The sequence below is a fragment of the Lemur catta genome, chromosome 8 (genome assembly GCF_020740605.2).
Source record: "Lemur catta isolate mLemCat1 chromosome 8, mLemCat1.pri, whole genome shotgun sequence".
Lineage (NCBI taxonomy): Eukaryota > Metazoa > Chordata > Mammalia > Primates > Lemuridae > Lemur > Lemur catta.
The window spans coordinates 85,521,344-85,537,371 of record NC_059135.1 but is presented as its reverse complement, the minus strand read 5'-3'; the positions used below and the strand labels follow the sequence as shown (position 1 = coordinate 85,537,371).

At 43.6% G+C, this 16,028-nt stretch overlaps 1 protein-coding gene across 1 annotated transcript in view; it reads right to left on the bottom strand.

Annotated features, from left to right (window-relative positions):
* The window catches only part of TMEM163 (transmembrane protein 163), a 223,337-nt gene that overhangs the window by 70,898 nt on the left and 136,411 nt on the right, over window positions 1-16,028 (bottom strand). The window lies entirely within an intron of this gene.

The window sequence follows — 16,028 nt, the reverse complement described above, 5'->3', positions numbered from 1 at the left end:
GATAGGATGTGATATTTGCAGAATGTAGATTCGCTAATAAGGAAACATGTACTTGATTCTGAACGTGCTTGCCACTGCCTCAAGCAATCACATCTCTGGAAATGCAGAACTGCCGGTTAATTATGCAAAGGGCAGACCCAGCTTTGTGTAGTCTATTGTTTGTAAGCCTGTCCCTGGCTTTAGTTACTCATGATATTGGGAAAAGCAACCTAATACAGACCTGCAGCTGTGCCCACACAGTGAAGGGCGCTTGGGGAATACTGCCAGCTTCGTGTGCATACAAAATAGGAGAGCTTACATTCCCTACATATGTTCCTCATTCTTCCGTGCATTTGTGGCTGGCAGCGTTTCCAATCACAGCAGCCACTCCGTGAACAATCAGGATTACAGACCAGTGGCCAACAACGGCCCCGCCACACTTGGGGACCGGCAGGTCCCCAGTGTAATGCGCACCCTTGCCAACAAACCAGCTTTCACTCCTAGTTGAATAGATATTGCGCTGGGACGCACTTAGCGTTTTTAAAACTCAGTTTAGTCGTCTTTTGTTTTTTAAAAAAATACCCCACAGCTCAAGCGCAGGACCTAAAGGAATAAACAAAGAGGTGTGTGCAGATTCACACACAAGCGGTAAGTGGCATCACAGCCTAAAACAGCAAAAGCTGGAACAACTCAGATTTCCTAATAGGTTGTTAAATACATTATGGTACGGCCAGCAGCAGAACTTCACTGAGATCATTAAAAAGAAGGGGTAAGATATATAGACCAGAGATTAAACAATTTGGGGGGGTTGTGTTAGGGGAAAGAAGTAAGTTCTAGAACAATATGTACAGAAAGATCGTATTTTCACTTACACCTCGTCATGTGTGTGTGTAAAGCATATGGGTATCGTATTTTATTTGCAAAGAAGATATCCTGGAAGCACATGCACCAAACTGTTCATTATGATTATCTTTTATGGAGAAGAGAAGAGAGGATAAGGGTAAACATGAATGAGAGAAAATGTTCACTTTAAAATTTATATTAATTTAAATGTATTTGTTCTAAAAATATGCGCCACTGTTACCATCGGTGAAATGAGTGAAAATATTTTCATTTTTGAAGAAACACAGGCCCTCACATATTCATGAGAATGGCAGGGCTCTCATAACCAACCACCTGAGCTCTCCCATGTTAATGACAGAACCGGATCACTCCACCCCGAGGCCTTCATAACTCACCCATGGCTTCCCACTGCTCCTGTAATCAACCCCCCCACAGCCCCTGCGGCATCCTCCCCTGCTCCCTCGCTAACCGGCCAGGCCACAGGAACCTGTTTTTCTGACTCCTGAGCACACCACGCTGGTCCCACTTTAGCCCCCCTGTTACAGCAGTCCCCCTGTCCAGGCATGCTTCTTCCCCAGGCTACTTCCTGCCATCCAAAGCCTCAGTTCAAGTGTCACCTCTGCACTGTGACCTTCATCAAGCCCAATTTGGAGCAGCCCTCCCCACGTGCTCTGTCACGTGGCTCTAGTTTATTTTCTTCACAGATCTCACTACTGTCTGCAATTACCTTATTGCATATCTCCTTTAGGTGCATGAGAGCAGGGAGCTGCTTTGGTGCCTCAAACCACCCCCCCCTCCCCGCACACAGTGGGCACTCAGTACTCCCTGAGCGGATGCAAAGCAGGGCGGGGTGTTAGAACATGCATCTCTTCATAGGAATCTGATGGGTAAAATCAGACTTTTTTCAAAACAAATTTTACCTTCTCACGTATGAAACAAAATGCATGATACAGCAACAGAACACCCATCCAACCAGAAACCAAGGCCTAGATCACCACTCACCATTCCAGAAGTGCAGATCACCTAGAATTTAAAATAGGTGGTCTATTTTAAATAGAGTTTAGATTCACTAACATGGCCAGGCGTGGTGGCTCACGCCTGTAATCCTAGCACTTTGGGAAGCTGAGGCGGGTGGATCGCTCGAGATCAGGAGTTCGAGACCAGCCTGAGCAAGAGTGAGACCTCGTCTCTACTAAAAATAGAAAGAAATTATCTGGCCAACTAAAAATATATATAGAAAAAATTAGCTGGGCATGGTGGCGCATGCCTGTAGTCCCAGCTCCTCGGGAGACTGAGGCAGGAGGATCGCTTAAGCCCAGGAGTTTGAAGTTGCTGTGAGCGAGGTTGATGCCATGGCACTCACTCTAGCCCAGGCAACACAGCGACACTCTGTCTCAAAAAAAAAAAAAAAGAAAAGAAATAGATTCACTAACGTGTCATGGAAGTCCCTCAAGATGGTGTATCCACTAATCCTGACTCGGGTTGGAAAAGGCCATAGATTCTGTGACCACCATTCCTGAGTTGTTGGCCCAAATAGCCAAATAAACCCCTAAAAAGAGCAGGTATTTTGCCAGATTGGTCTTAACTGAAACCAACAAAATATATTGCTCAAAATAGGGGTAAGAGGGGAGTATTGAGACATAGGGACCTAAATATGTCATTTCCCAAACTCCCATCTGTTCTCTCAGACAGGACCTATCAACAGGCCTCACATGGCTATTTCTGAAGGGCACTCAATTTCAGACTCCAACACATGCCTCCCTATTCCCGAAGGACACACCTATGCTAACCTAGTTTTTCTGCGATGTCAGCCACGGTCACCTTGGGAGAGGAGAAGGATTTGAACGTGGATTTAAAAAGCAGGTAGCATGAGCGTACTGTCTGTTTATAGGTGACTTCCACGCCACCAGTGTATCATGCACACCAGTGTGCTCATCAAACACACACATGCGAAAAGAGAAAAAGATTTTCTGGGCTGAAAATGCCAAGGCACAAGTTTTGGTGGTTGCTGACACCCGCACTAACGATCCCTTGTAGCAACAGACACGGTAACACATTGCGAAATGGTAATTTGCCTGCTTTGTAGCCCTAAGACAGCTCAAGCACAGGGTTTTTCACTCTTCCATTTCAAGCATGGAGCAACCTTCCTGTCCAAATACCGAAGTCCTCCTAGAGATGTTCCCCTCTAGTGGCTTGTGTTTAAGAAGTTAAAGGGGAGGGGCAAACGGGAGCTGCTCGTCAAAGAACAAACGTTCACTTGTAGGAGGTGAGTAAGCGCTAGAGACCTGCCGCCCAGCACAGCGCCTACAGCTAATGCTGTATCCTACGCTTAGTTTGTTAGGAGGGGAGATCTCATGTTTGCACCATGATAAAATAAGTTTTAGAAAAGAATTTAAGTGAATTTAATTGCATTTTAGAACATATATATTAATATTACTTCTATATATATATTTTATGTATATATTAGTGTGTATGTGTACATTTAGAGACAGGCAGAGAGCACATGCAAATATGTACACTTTTCAAGTCTTCAGGAGACTTCAAGAGACCTTTACAAGGTCTCTTCTAATCCTTTTCCTAAGATAGGTAGGATGAGAGGTTTCAACCTTAACCAACAGATGAGGAAACATCTGTTGGTTTGGAAACAAAGTGGAGTTATACTATGTGTAGCAGAAACAGACCTAAAACACAGATTTTTTTTTTTTTTTTTTTTTTGGTACCTGCAATTTGGAGAATGGCTTCCTTCAGGGCTACAGGGAAAATGAAAGGAGTCCCTCACCAACCCCCTCCGGCTCACCCTTCCCGCTGGCTGTAAATCCGTGAGACAGCCCTGCGGGGGCTGACAAGCAAAGCAGTGGGGCTCTTCTCTCCCTCCTCTTTGCTTCTGAGCCCACAGTCACACCTGCCCTCAGCTCACTGGGAATCCATGGGGCTTCCCGCCCGGGCAGGGCACACAGGGCACTGCCTAGAAACGAAGGCGACACCGGGCTCTGGAATCCGGGAGGGCATGCTGCAAATCCCTGCTCCGGCGGCTTTATCCTGGCTTTGCCACTCTGGGCACGTCACCGTGCCCCTCTAAACTTCTGTTTCCCTCCTATAAAGTCAGAATAGTGAAACCTGTATCTCATAGGATTGTCCTAATGAGAGAAAACATAGAAACTACTTAGCATGGTGCTCAAAGCATAGAAAGAAAATCAGTAATTAAGACTGTCTGTCCTCAGAGTTAAGCTTTTAGATCCAAACCTATCAGATCAGAACAGGAATTATACAAAAATCCCTTGGCTCCCAGGCCACGGTTCCCTGCCAGACTGTAAGATCCATAGCTCCATGTCTGGGGCCTACAGGCACTCAGAAAATACAGAATTTAAACAGAATAGGAAGCCTCAATTATTAGCAGATGGTGACAGTATCAACATAACCAAAGAAAAACCTCATAAATCCGAAAGGGAGCTGGTCAGCTAGGAAAACACAACAAAGGGGTCACAAGGGCAAACAGGACAGATCATTCCCAAGTGTGTTACCCAAAGGAGAAGGAACCATAGACAGTATCCTGGTCTCAGAGTTGGTCCCTTTTAGACTCAAAGAGCATCTCTAATATACAGACTGATATATCAAGTTCTCAGAGGCTGATGCCACTAGATACCGTATCTACCTAACCCCTGCTGTTCCAACGCCCAGGATTGCCGCCTGGGTCTACCCATAGTGGGAAATGGAAGAACCCTCACGGAAACTGTCTTAGCTTGGGCTGCTTAAACAAAATATCACAGATTGGGTGGCTTAAACAACAGCTATTTTCTACCAGTTCTAGAAACTGGAAGTCTGAGATCAGAGGCCAGCAAGGCCAGATTCCAGGGAGGGCCCCTTTCCTGGCTTCTCACTATGTCCTCACAGAGAGGCGACAGAGCAAGCTCCAGTGTCTCTTCCTCTTCTCATACCATCGTGGGGGCTCCACGCTCATGACCTCATCCAAACCTAATGTGCCCACCCAAAGTGCCCAAAGTGCCCAGACCTCCTAAAACCATCACACTGGGAATTAGGGCTTCAACATATGAATTTGGAGGACACAAACATTCAGTCCATAACAGACACCCAGACAAGATCTTATAATGGAGGCACTTTGCACCCACCAATAAATTAATATCCTGTTTTTACATGTCAGTTCTGTGAGCTTGATTAATCTGAGTCCCCTGACTTTGTGCCATTAAAAATGAAACCTCAGTCTGCGAGCCCCAAAACCAGGCTCTGCAGAGTTGTAATGAGGCCAGGAGGACAAAGGGCAGTAAGGTGGAGGCCTCGGGGAGGAAGCTTTCTCCAAACAGTGACTTTAATAGCAGGGGTAACTGAACTTCTAAAGAGTCTGTGGGAATCAAGACCAAAACTCAGAAGAGGGAAGAAAAAGGTGATTTTTTTTTCAGAAGCATAAAAACTCTCAAGTGCAAATGAAAGCCATATAGAGATACCATTCACATCCACTAGAATGGCTAGAATCAAAAAGACAGACAGTAACAAGTGTTGGCGAGGATGTGAAGAAAATGGAGGCCTCATACACTACTGGTGGGAATGTAAAATGGTGCAGCCACTTTGGAAAACATTTTGACAATTCAACATTTTGACATAACAATATGTGTTAAGCATAGAGTTATCATATAAGCCAGAGCCATGGTCTGAATGTTTGTGTCCCCTCAAAAATTCCTGTGTTGAAATCCTATTGCCCAGAGCAATGGTACTGGGAGGTGAGACCTTTGGGAGGTGATTAGCTCATGAAGGCAGAACTTCGTGAATGGGATTAGTGCCCTTATAAAAGAGACCGCAGGGAGCTGCCTTGACCCTTCTACCACGTGAGGACACATTGAGAAAATGCCATCTATGAACCAGGAAACAGGCCCTCACCAAACACTGAATCTGCCTTGATCTTGGGCTTCCCCACCTCTAAAACAGTGAGAAATAAATTTTTCTTCCTTATAAGGTACCCAACGTATAGTATGTTGTTATAGCAGCCCAAACAGACTAGGACATACAGCAATTCCCCTCCTAGTTATATACTCAACAAAAATGAGAACATATTTCCGCACAAACACTACTGCACAAATGTTCGTAGCAGCATTCTTCGTAATAGCCAAAAAGCAGAAACAACACAAGTGCCCATCAGCTGACGAATGGTACATGCAATGTGTTCTATCCATGCAATGAGACGCGCTACAGTGGTAAAGAGGAATGAAGTTCTGACACACCATACAACACGGGTCAGTGCTGACAATGTTACGCTGAGGGAATGACTAAGCGACAAAGGACCACAGAGTGTATGATTCCATGTATATAAAATGTCCAAAATAGGCAAATCTACAAGGACAGAAGGTAGACAGTGGTGGCCTTGGGCGGGGTGGTGCCGGGCAATGAGGGCTGATGGGAGTGGGGCCTCTGTGGTACTGAACATGCTCGAAATGCACCATGGCGATGGAAGCATGACTCCACGAATACACTGAAAGCCACTGAACTGTACACTTGGAATGGGAGACCAGTATGCCATGTGAATTGTATTTTAATAAAGCTGTTTTGTGAAAACCACCGATCTCTATTTTGCCTGGAAAGCCTGTTAAATATAACCCCATTTATCAGGTATCTAGCATGGGTAAACACAGTGCCAAGCAGCGTTACTACATTATCTCATGTGTTTCTCATAACTATTTTATGAGGTAGGAAGAAACTATTAAAAAACAACACTCAAGTATTCCTTTAAATGCCTTCTATTTAGTGATATGCTAAATAAGCTGAATTATGGTACAGAGAGATGCTGGTAAAATCTGCACTGCCTAACAGCTCCATGGGTGCAACTCCTTAGAAAAAGGCAGGAGATGGAGAGGAAAAAAAATCACCAGAATTTCATTCAAAGCAATTTCATGGAGCCCCAAAGGCAGGCTGCATGCACCATGGTGGGTCCTTTCATAAGGGAAGTAACAGTACATAAAAACACCCGGCGGGGCTGATGGTTTAAGTACAACAGCACCCAGTAGCATAATCATAGGAAGGCAGTATCAATGCAGGGGAGATAAGAACTTTATTCTTTGTTCCCAGACCGGCTTGCTTTTTTTTAATGTCCCAAAAAGGGGAAAAGTATGTTTGACAGGATTACAAAAATAACATATGGACCTTATACAAATTTTTTCCCCAAAATTAAAAAAGATAAAAAAGAAAGTAAACATCAGCTACAACCACCATCAACATTTTGGGTGTTGATCAGTAGTCAGTGGCAAGGACTACGCAAAGTCAAATTGAACTAAGAATTCCCAACAGCGAACACACAGGACAAAATCTGGAGACCAAAGTGAGAATAAAATACACAATACAACTTCTCTGACCCTAAAACTTCAAAGACAACTGGGGAAAAAACAAGCCCACAGAGCTTGCCTCTAAAAATAGGACACCTCAGAGAAGGGAAAGAGCTTGCCCCAAATCCCCACTGACAGATGGTCACAAGGGGAGAAGAATGTCATCCTCATCTGTCTTCCCGAAATCCTGCCACTGCAAGGAGGGCTCCTGAACTGAGGTCTGTTCACCTCCGAGTACAGGCTGCAGTTCACTGAGGGCAGCAGAGAGCAGAAGAGGGAAAGATGACAAACACCAGGACCAACTTGGGTAAAACAGGGTCCCCTTCCAGGATGCTGGGCCCTGGCGCTCTCGGGACAGAACACTCTACTCTCGGCAAATGCTTCCTGGCAGCAGGTGCCAGAGGAAAGGCCATAGCTGAGCACAAAGGCCAACTCCTGCCCCTGATGGCAAAGCCACAGAGCCCTCAGCCCAGTTTCATGAAAGCAGGAACCAAAGCTTCAAAGGGCACAAAAGAATTACAGGCTGCAGCTAAGGCAAAGAGGCCTCATTTGCAAGGCCTTTGAGACACGGGGAGGGCTGCAGTGCTTACCATGACAGCCATTTGCCAGGGGACCCAAGAAATGAATGCCAGCTCCTAGGAAAGCCAACCTGGACCCTAGGCTGCCCTGCGGTGGGCACAGTTTAATCTGTGTCTGGCCAAGTGCGAGCCGTTTCCCCACCTTGCAGAGTTAGAACCAAAGCCCAGGAGTGCATTTCAAGTTGGGTAATTTTATAGTCCTTAATTCTTCTGGATCCACAATGACTTTGCCTCTCCCTCCAACTAATTTTGGGCTACAGCTACTTGCTAGGAAGGAGCATTTCTAGGAGGAAAGACAGGCAGGCAGAAGGACAAAGTGGTAAAACCAAGACATGCAAATGACCATTTGCAGAGGCAGCACTGTACGTAGTCATGAGCAGACTGCAGAGCAAACAAGACCTAGGTTTAAACCCCAGTCCATCCACTACTAGCCACGAGCCTTTGGGAACAATATTCACCTTCTGTGCCAGGCGCTCAATAATACCTCTACCAAGCACAGAGCCCAGAATAATACCTGGCACGAGTCAGGTGCTCGGTAGATGGTTATTACCATCATCTTAATAAGGGTTACCAAAACTTTACATAAGATGATGAAATTCCATAGTTCAACCTTTCATTCTGCAATTCTTTAATGAACACCTACTAAATGCTAGGCATTAGTCTAAGCATTGGGGATAAAAAGAATAAGCCAGTTAAGGAATATCCTTGTCCTGGTGAGCTTAAAGTCTTGTAAGAGAGATAGACAAATATACCAACACATAAATTAAATACAGGTCATTAGATCTACAACGGAAAACAGTATGGTGCTGCACAAAAAGAACATGGATGGTGGGGGCAAGGCAGGAACTACCTGGTCAATTATGAAGTTGTACTGCCTTAGTCACCCGAGTTCTAGTAGCCAGAGTCTGGGAACTGCCCCAACATGGAAATAAAGGCTTCTCACTCCCATCTGAAATTCTGGCAACCCATTTCCCAAAAGAAATGCAAATGCCCCAAAATCGTATGAGAATACATTCAACTGGACTAAAGAAATGCACGTTAACATGGAGAATTCGGTTTCCCACCTGGACAACCGGTGAGGATCAACAAAGAATTGTAACACTTAGTCCTGGCAAAGGCGAGTAAACAGACATCTTCATTCCCTGCTAGCGGGGACGTAAATTACTGTGACCTTTTTGGAGCACAGTGTGACACAGGTCATCAAAATAATGTCGGCATGTTCTCTGACCCAGCCTTCTAGTAATTTGTCCTAAAGAAGTAAGAGAACAAGCATTAAAATACAAATGTGTAACGACAGTTATTTCAGGTTGTTTCTAACCCCAGGACGTTGGAAATAACCCATATCTTCAGCAGAAAACTGCCTAAAGAAAATAGGCTAAATCCATACATAGACTACTGCATAGCTGTCAAAAATAACATAGCTTTATTTACCCGAGGATGGAAAGATGTCCAAAATATGCGGTTAAGTAGAGGAAAAACCAGTTTGCAAGAAAGTATATGTAGGTCATCTCTATTTATGTAGAAAAAAAAGCAAAATGGACATATGTGTAGCTGTGTGCATGTGCTGGCTCTGGTTATGCATGGGCGGCCCTCTGACAAGCAAGTTGTACTGTATTCTTTGCACCTCCATGAATTACCTTAGCTTTTAACAATAATCATGTATTGCTTTGTCTTGCCCCCCCACAAATCAGATTTCTTTGGGTGGGGACAGTGGGAGCAAAATCAAGGAATCAAGGAACAATCTTTTTATCCCCTTACTATACCCATCCCTTGTTGCTAGGGCAAAAGCAACTTTCTAAATACACTACAGTGTGTGGTTTTAAAGTTTCCTTTACAAATTCTTTTATTCCATGCTCTTGAAAAGCAAAATGAAACTGTAAGGCTGGTGGCAGGCACCCCTCCCTTCCCTAATGAAAAAAGAAGAAGCCCCTCCTCTCCCTCAATACCCGCCCCAAAAACTGAAACAAAGAAATTCCTTACTCCTCACACCGACATCTCCTGGCCGAAGAGGCTCCCATCCCCCAGCCCTAAGAACCTATATAAACCCACTCAGACTTCTGGGCGGCGCGGCTTCTCTGGTCCCACTCTGTGGGTCCCGTGAGGCTCGCCCCGGTCCCTCTCTTGGGACTCGTTACCCCCACCCAGGAGCGCTCCAATAAAGCCTCTTTACTTATCCCTTTCAACTCTGCTCATCTTTCTTTCTCTGGCGCCGGCCACTCCAAAAAACCTTACAGAAACAATAGCATAGACAATTTCAAACTATTCCAGTACAACAAATAAAAAATATTTTCACAATTCTAGGGATAGAAAATAAGCTACCTAACATTTTTTGGGTAGATTCCATTCAATTCCATGTTGAATCTTGACCACAATGTCAGATGGTAGCTGTCATGACCCTCCTCCCCCCATGTTCACAGATGAGAAAACAGAGGTTTTGAAAGATTAATGAATCACTTAAGGTCACAGAGCAAGTGAGTGGCAGAATGAGCTCTGTTACAATACTGGTCTCAGGGACTGTACCAGTGTCCGAGGGCTGCCATAACACGGCACTACAAACTGAGCGGCTTAAGCAACAGAAACTTATCGTCTCACTCAGTTCTGGAGGCTGGAAGCCTGAAATCAAGACATCGGCAGGGCCAAGTTCCCTTTTACACATTTAGGGTAAACTCCTTCCCTGCCTCTTCTAGCTTCTGGTCTTCGCCGCAATCCTTGGCATTCTTTGGCTCATAGATGCATCATTCCAATCATCTACCCCCATTGTCACAGGGCTGTCTACTCCCTGTGTGTGTCTGTTTCCTCTTCTTGAAGGGACACTTGTCATATTGGATTAGGTCCCACCCTAATCGAGCATGACCTCTTCTTCAGTTGATTACATCTGCAAAGACCCTATTTGCAGACTGCAGGGTCTGCAAATATCTTTTTGGGGGATACAATTCAACCAATAGCAGGGACCAAGTCTACGCTCTAGTACATCCTGCCCACAGCACCACACCCATTAGTGCCATGTCTGTGTCGTGGCTGGTTTCAGATGTCTTTCCATGACAGTGCAAGACAAACTCCTTCTGCCTTCAGGCAAGTCTACATCCAAACCATTCAAGGCAGATGAACTCATGTCCTGCTATAAAGGTGCCACCTTCTCGCCTGGAATCTTATCGGTCATTGAGGGCACCTCTGAAGTTATTTATTCTTCTAGCTCAGGTTCTGCTCTTGAATTAAAATACATTCAAGCACTTTGTAAAGTTAAGAGCACTAGACAAATGTGGAATAAATGGGATTCACTTTCCAAGAGCCTCTGATTTAGGGCCAGATCAAACATCCCTTTCGAGGAAGGGGAAGATGTGATACTATTTTAATATGTTCTTGGTATAAATCACTCATTGCCTTTGCAGTCCAGTTAGATCGAGCACCAAAAGCAAATTACCAATCCATCATTTCTTGACTGAATCCCAGTTCCTTTTTTAATTTCTGGAGTTGTTTCCAAAAGCAGCCAGGATGCTACCGAAGCCAGTAATCAAAAGGCTATCAAGCCATCCTGTCAGCTGGTAGCTTTCAGGCCAAGGCGTTTGGCTTAGCAAATTGGAGGAGAAAGCAGAGCAAGAGCCCTGGGTGACAGCCAGCGTGCCCCACTGACTTCACACGAAGAAGACACACAAAGGATTAATGCCTCTCTAAAGACATCGTCCCAGAACCCTCAAATTCACCTACCAATGTGATGCGGAGCATGCTGCTATTGGGAGGTGCATTCGGAACAGAAGAACAACCTCTCAGGCTGTGTTGTTGACTCGGTGTTATAGAATTAGAAGCCTGTCAAGGTGAATGACGCCTCCCATCTGCTGCCACCTCCCTCTCTCAATGAGCTGACTGAGGGCCCAAAGAGACAGCTGGGACTGGGGCGCCGCGGTACGGCCCCACCTGTGCTCCAATCATATGCAAAATGTCAGGGGCCCCCAACCAGTGTCCAGCTGCACCTTCCATGGCAAGCACCCGATGGCCCTCGCAGCTGAGGGCAGCAGGAGGCTGTCCTTCCTGCAGCCTTACATGGTACACGGGGCTGAGAAAAGTTAAGACAGGCGTGAAAATCCCTGTGTCATTCAGCCCTGCCAAGTTCCTCCCACACTGATTCCTCCCCACGCCTTCCCCCTCCTCCTCCTTCCTTCCTCGATATCTTTCTCTCCTTTCCAAATACCCTGAACTTCGATTTATTAACAGCTTTGTTTCTTAAAAATAGGCTAAAAATTATCAAACTAAAGAGGCATTGTCTAATACAGTAGCCACTAGCTGTATGGGACTGTTTAAATTCTTTACAATTAAATAAAGTTAAAAATCCAGTTCCTCAGTGGCTCTAGGCACGTGCCAAGTGCTCAATGGCCACATGAGGCTGGAGGCTGTCACAGTGCACAGCAGATACAGAACATGTCCACCATCAGTGTCTATTAGACAGCTCTGGTCCAAAGGATGTGAAGCAAACATCTCCCCTCCTTCCTCTGTCCCCAGTTCCTTTCTGGCGGGGAGGGGACTCTGCTGCCAGGCTCCGTTGTATCCTTGCAGAGATCCTTTATATGCCCAAACAAAGTATGTGGATGTTAAACTCTTTTGTTATAACAAATGAAAAAAGACCGTACACACTGACTTGTGCCATGCTTGCTTCACTTAATGAAACTTGTAGGTCACAATGTAAGTGTACAAATAACACTTCATTCTTCTGAGTGGCTGCATGGCAATCCACTGTCACCAGGCCAACGTCACCACCCCCACTCTCCTGTCACACCCTGCGTGGCCCCGCTCCCTTCCCTGTCACTCTGCAATCCCAGTCTCCACAGCCTCAAACCCTTTCCTGATTGTTTCTTTCCCCTTCTTGCCCTAACAAAAACATAGCTGTGCCCCAGGGAAGCTTCTCTCCTCACCTCTGACGTGGAGGCAGCTCTCTCTCATCTCAGAGCCTCATCCTCCTGGTGGCTGCTGCAAACCACTTCTCCAGCACCCAGCCAATCCCTGGCCTCACACATGTCCCTGACCTTTTGTCCCACTCTAGCTCAGCCACCCTCTCCCAGCCTAAGTCTATACCAATAACTGAAACACCTATGGAATCTTCAGGAATAGTTTTTGGAAGCCTGCTCTCAGATTAGCACCCCATACCAACAATTGTTCAACTAATCCAAACTTTTAGTCCATGGTGGCTATTCATTGCTCTTGCCGCTCTCCTTCCATCCCTCCATCCCCAGCTTGCATATTCTCATCTATTCTTAGAATCCCTTGTTTGCAAACATACTTGACTCCCTTGTCCCTCCCTTCTATCATAAAAAAAAAACTTATCTGTTGAAAATCCTATCTGTGCGTAAACCTCATGTTCTACCTTCTCCATACCTCTATTCCCCACCACTAATCAAATTTTAAGTTAAAAAAAATAACTAGTTGGTAGGATTATAAAATAGTGCAATCACTATGGAAAATAGTATAGAGGTTCCTTAAAAAATTTAAAGAAGAATTGCCATATGACCCAGCAATCCCACTTCTGGGTATATACCGAAAAGAATTGGAAGCAGAGTCTTAAAGAGATATTTGCATACCCGTGTTCATAGTGGCATTATTCACAACAGTTAAGAGGTAAAAACAATCTAAATGTCCATTGGTGGATGAATGAATAAATGATATGTGGCATATACATACAATGGAATATTATTCAGCCTTTAAAAAGGAGGAAATTGTGTTACACACTACAAGATGAATGAGCCTTGAAGACACTATGCTAAGTGAAATAAGCCAGTCACAAAAAGACAAATATTGTATGATTCCGTTTATATGAGGTATCTGAAGTAGTCAAATTCATAGGAACAGAAGGTAGAATGGTGGGTGCCAGGGGCTGGGGGGAAGGGAAGATGGGAAGTTGTTCAATGGGTACAAAGTTTCAGTTCTGCAAGATGAAAAACTTCTGGAAATTTGTTTCATAATAATGTAAACATATTTAACACTACTGAACTGTATATTTAGTTAATAAATTTTATGTATTTTTTATCAAAATAAAAAATGCAAAAAAAATCACTACTGGGGCCACACTCTGCAGTGGTGCTGAAGCCATCTCTCTGCTCCTGAGCATCACACTCCAACACAGCCACAGTGAGGACACACAGCCATCAGGTGGCTGAGGAAGGTTTTGATTCTCTTGCATTGGCAATTCCAAGCCAAGACTCATTCTGAGGCTTTGGGTCCAATTCAAAAAAATAAAAAGAGTTAACTAAGGGCCAGTTGGATATTTCCAAATTCCTTCTAATATTATTCTCCATCAACTCACTGAAAGCCAATAGCCTTTCTGGCTATGCCCCTCATAACTTATTTATGCTCATTAATATGCAAACATCAGCTTCTCAGCTGGCAGTGATTTTTATCAATTTTAAATTTCATGGGGTAAGCCAGAGATCAAAACTTCAAACCAAAGCCAACAATATAGAGGATTGTGAGTATCGTTTTAATCCCTAGATTAGGAATCTCCAAGTGAATTGATTGACATCAACACATGAACAATTACCTGGGAATTACCAAAGCAAGCCCTCTGTGAGTTTTTGGCTTTTGCATAATAATATGTGCTTTTTAAAAAATGGTACCTGTTTAGGGATCATTAAAAACAGTGAAACTAAAAACATTTCTTGTCATCGATTTTCATCTTGGAAAACCTCCAGGCCACCTGGCAAATTTTCACACAGATCCAAACATTAAAGAGAAGCCACAATAATTTGTGGCTTTGTGACTAATACGTATGAAATGCATTTCGGTAGAAAGGAAATCAGATAAAAAAAAAAGCAAATTAGAAGAAAGAAATTGGGAAACTCTGAACTCAATTCCTTCTGGAATTGCAAATCAAATTTTGTATTATTAGCTCTAATAAAACAAGAAAGAAAATGCAGAGGAAGAGCTTTCTCCTTGGAGGGAGCTGCCCAAGAAAAACAGAATGCAAGCCACATGCACAATTTTGCATTTCTAGATGCCACATTGGAAAAGCAAACATACATTTAAAAAATTAATTTTAATAGTTTAACCCAATATTTCCAGAATATTCTGATATCAACATTAATCGATATCTTAAAAATTATCAATAAAACGTTTACTTTTATTCTTACTAAGTCTTTGGAATCTGGTGTGTATACTTATAATACATCCCAGTTCAGACAAGCCACATATAAGTGCTAAAATATTGCACTAGTGGCAACCATATTGACAGTGCAGCTATAGAACCAACAATTACACATTCTTCCGGCAAGACCGTGGCTGGCTCTTGAAATGTGAGCATATCTCTACATGACACTCTCTGGACTGTTCTGATTGAATTCTTCAAATACTTAGAACTGCTTGGTTGGATGCATTAGCTGCTCCTTCAGCTAGACCAGTGTTAACTCAATCACCATGGTACAGGTTGGGTATCCTCTATCCAAAATGCTTGGGACCAGAAGTGTTTCAGATTTCAGATTTTGGGGGATTTTAGAACATCTGCATATACATATGTGGAATTTTCTACTGTGACATCATGTTGGTGATCAAAAAGTTTTGAATTTTGGCACATTTCGGATTTTCAGATTAAGGATGCTCAACCTGTAACATCATTTGAAATTTTAAAAAAATCTGCTTATGGCTATGCTATTGTTTTCTTAATTTTTTCAACCACAAATTAACTCACTTTTATAAATTAACTTTATCCTAAATGATATCATCTGTGATATTCCAAGTTTGATACTTCGTTAAAAGTTAATGCACATTAAAATAAATATTTAACATTTAAAAGAAGTTTTTCTGTGGACTAACTAAAGCCAATAATGGAGTGAAATAAAATTTGCTGCCATTACTAACTAAGTTATGGTATCAACTTTCAAAAAGTTTCCACCATTTGGCACATTCAAACTCAGACACATTGCATGTATCCCTTGGCCCCAACGAGGTATCTCAACATTCGTATGTTTGAGTATGGCTTAACATCCCATTCAAGAGAATCTTCTATGCTCCCAACTTCCACCTTTGCTCCTCACTCACCAGCCCCCTCCAAAAAAAAAAAAAAAGAGTATCCTCTGTTCTATCTGGGCACCATCACAAACCACGCAAGGGGGAATTTACTCATTTGTGGTCAACTGTCCAAAAGCTGCAGAGTCAGGGTAAAACTCTTGCCCTGATATACTCACAGATGTATATGTATACACATGTATAAGCACGCATGTATATATACACAGAGATGAGTTAATATATGTCTATGCATATGTGTGTGCGTGTGTGTGTGTGTGTGTGTATATATTCATCACAGTAATCCTGCGATTGGTTGGTT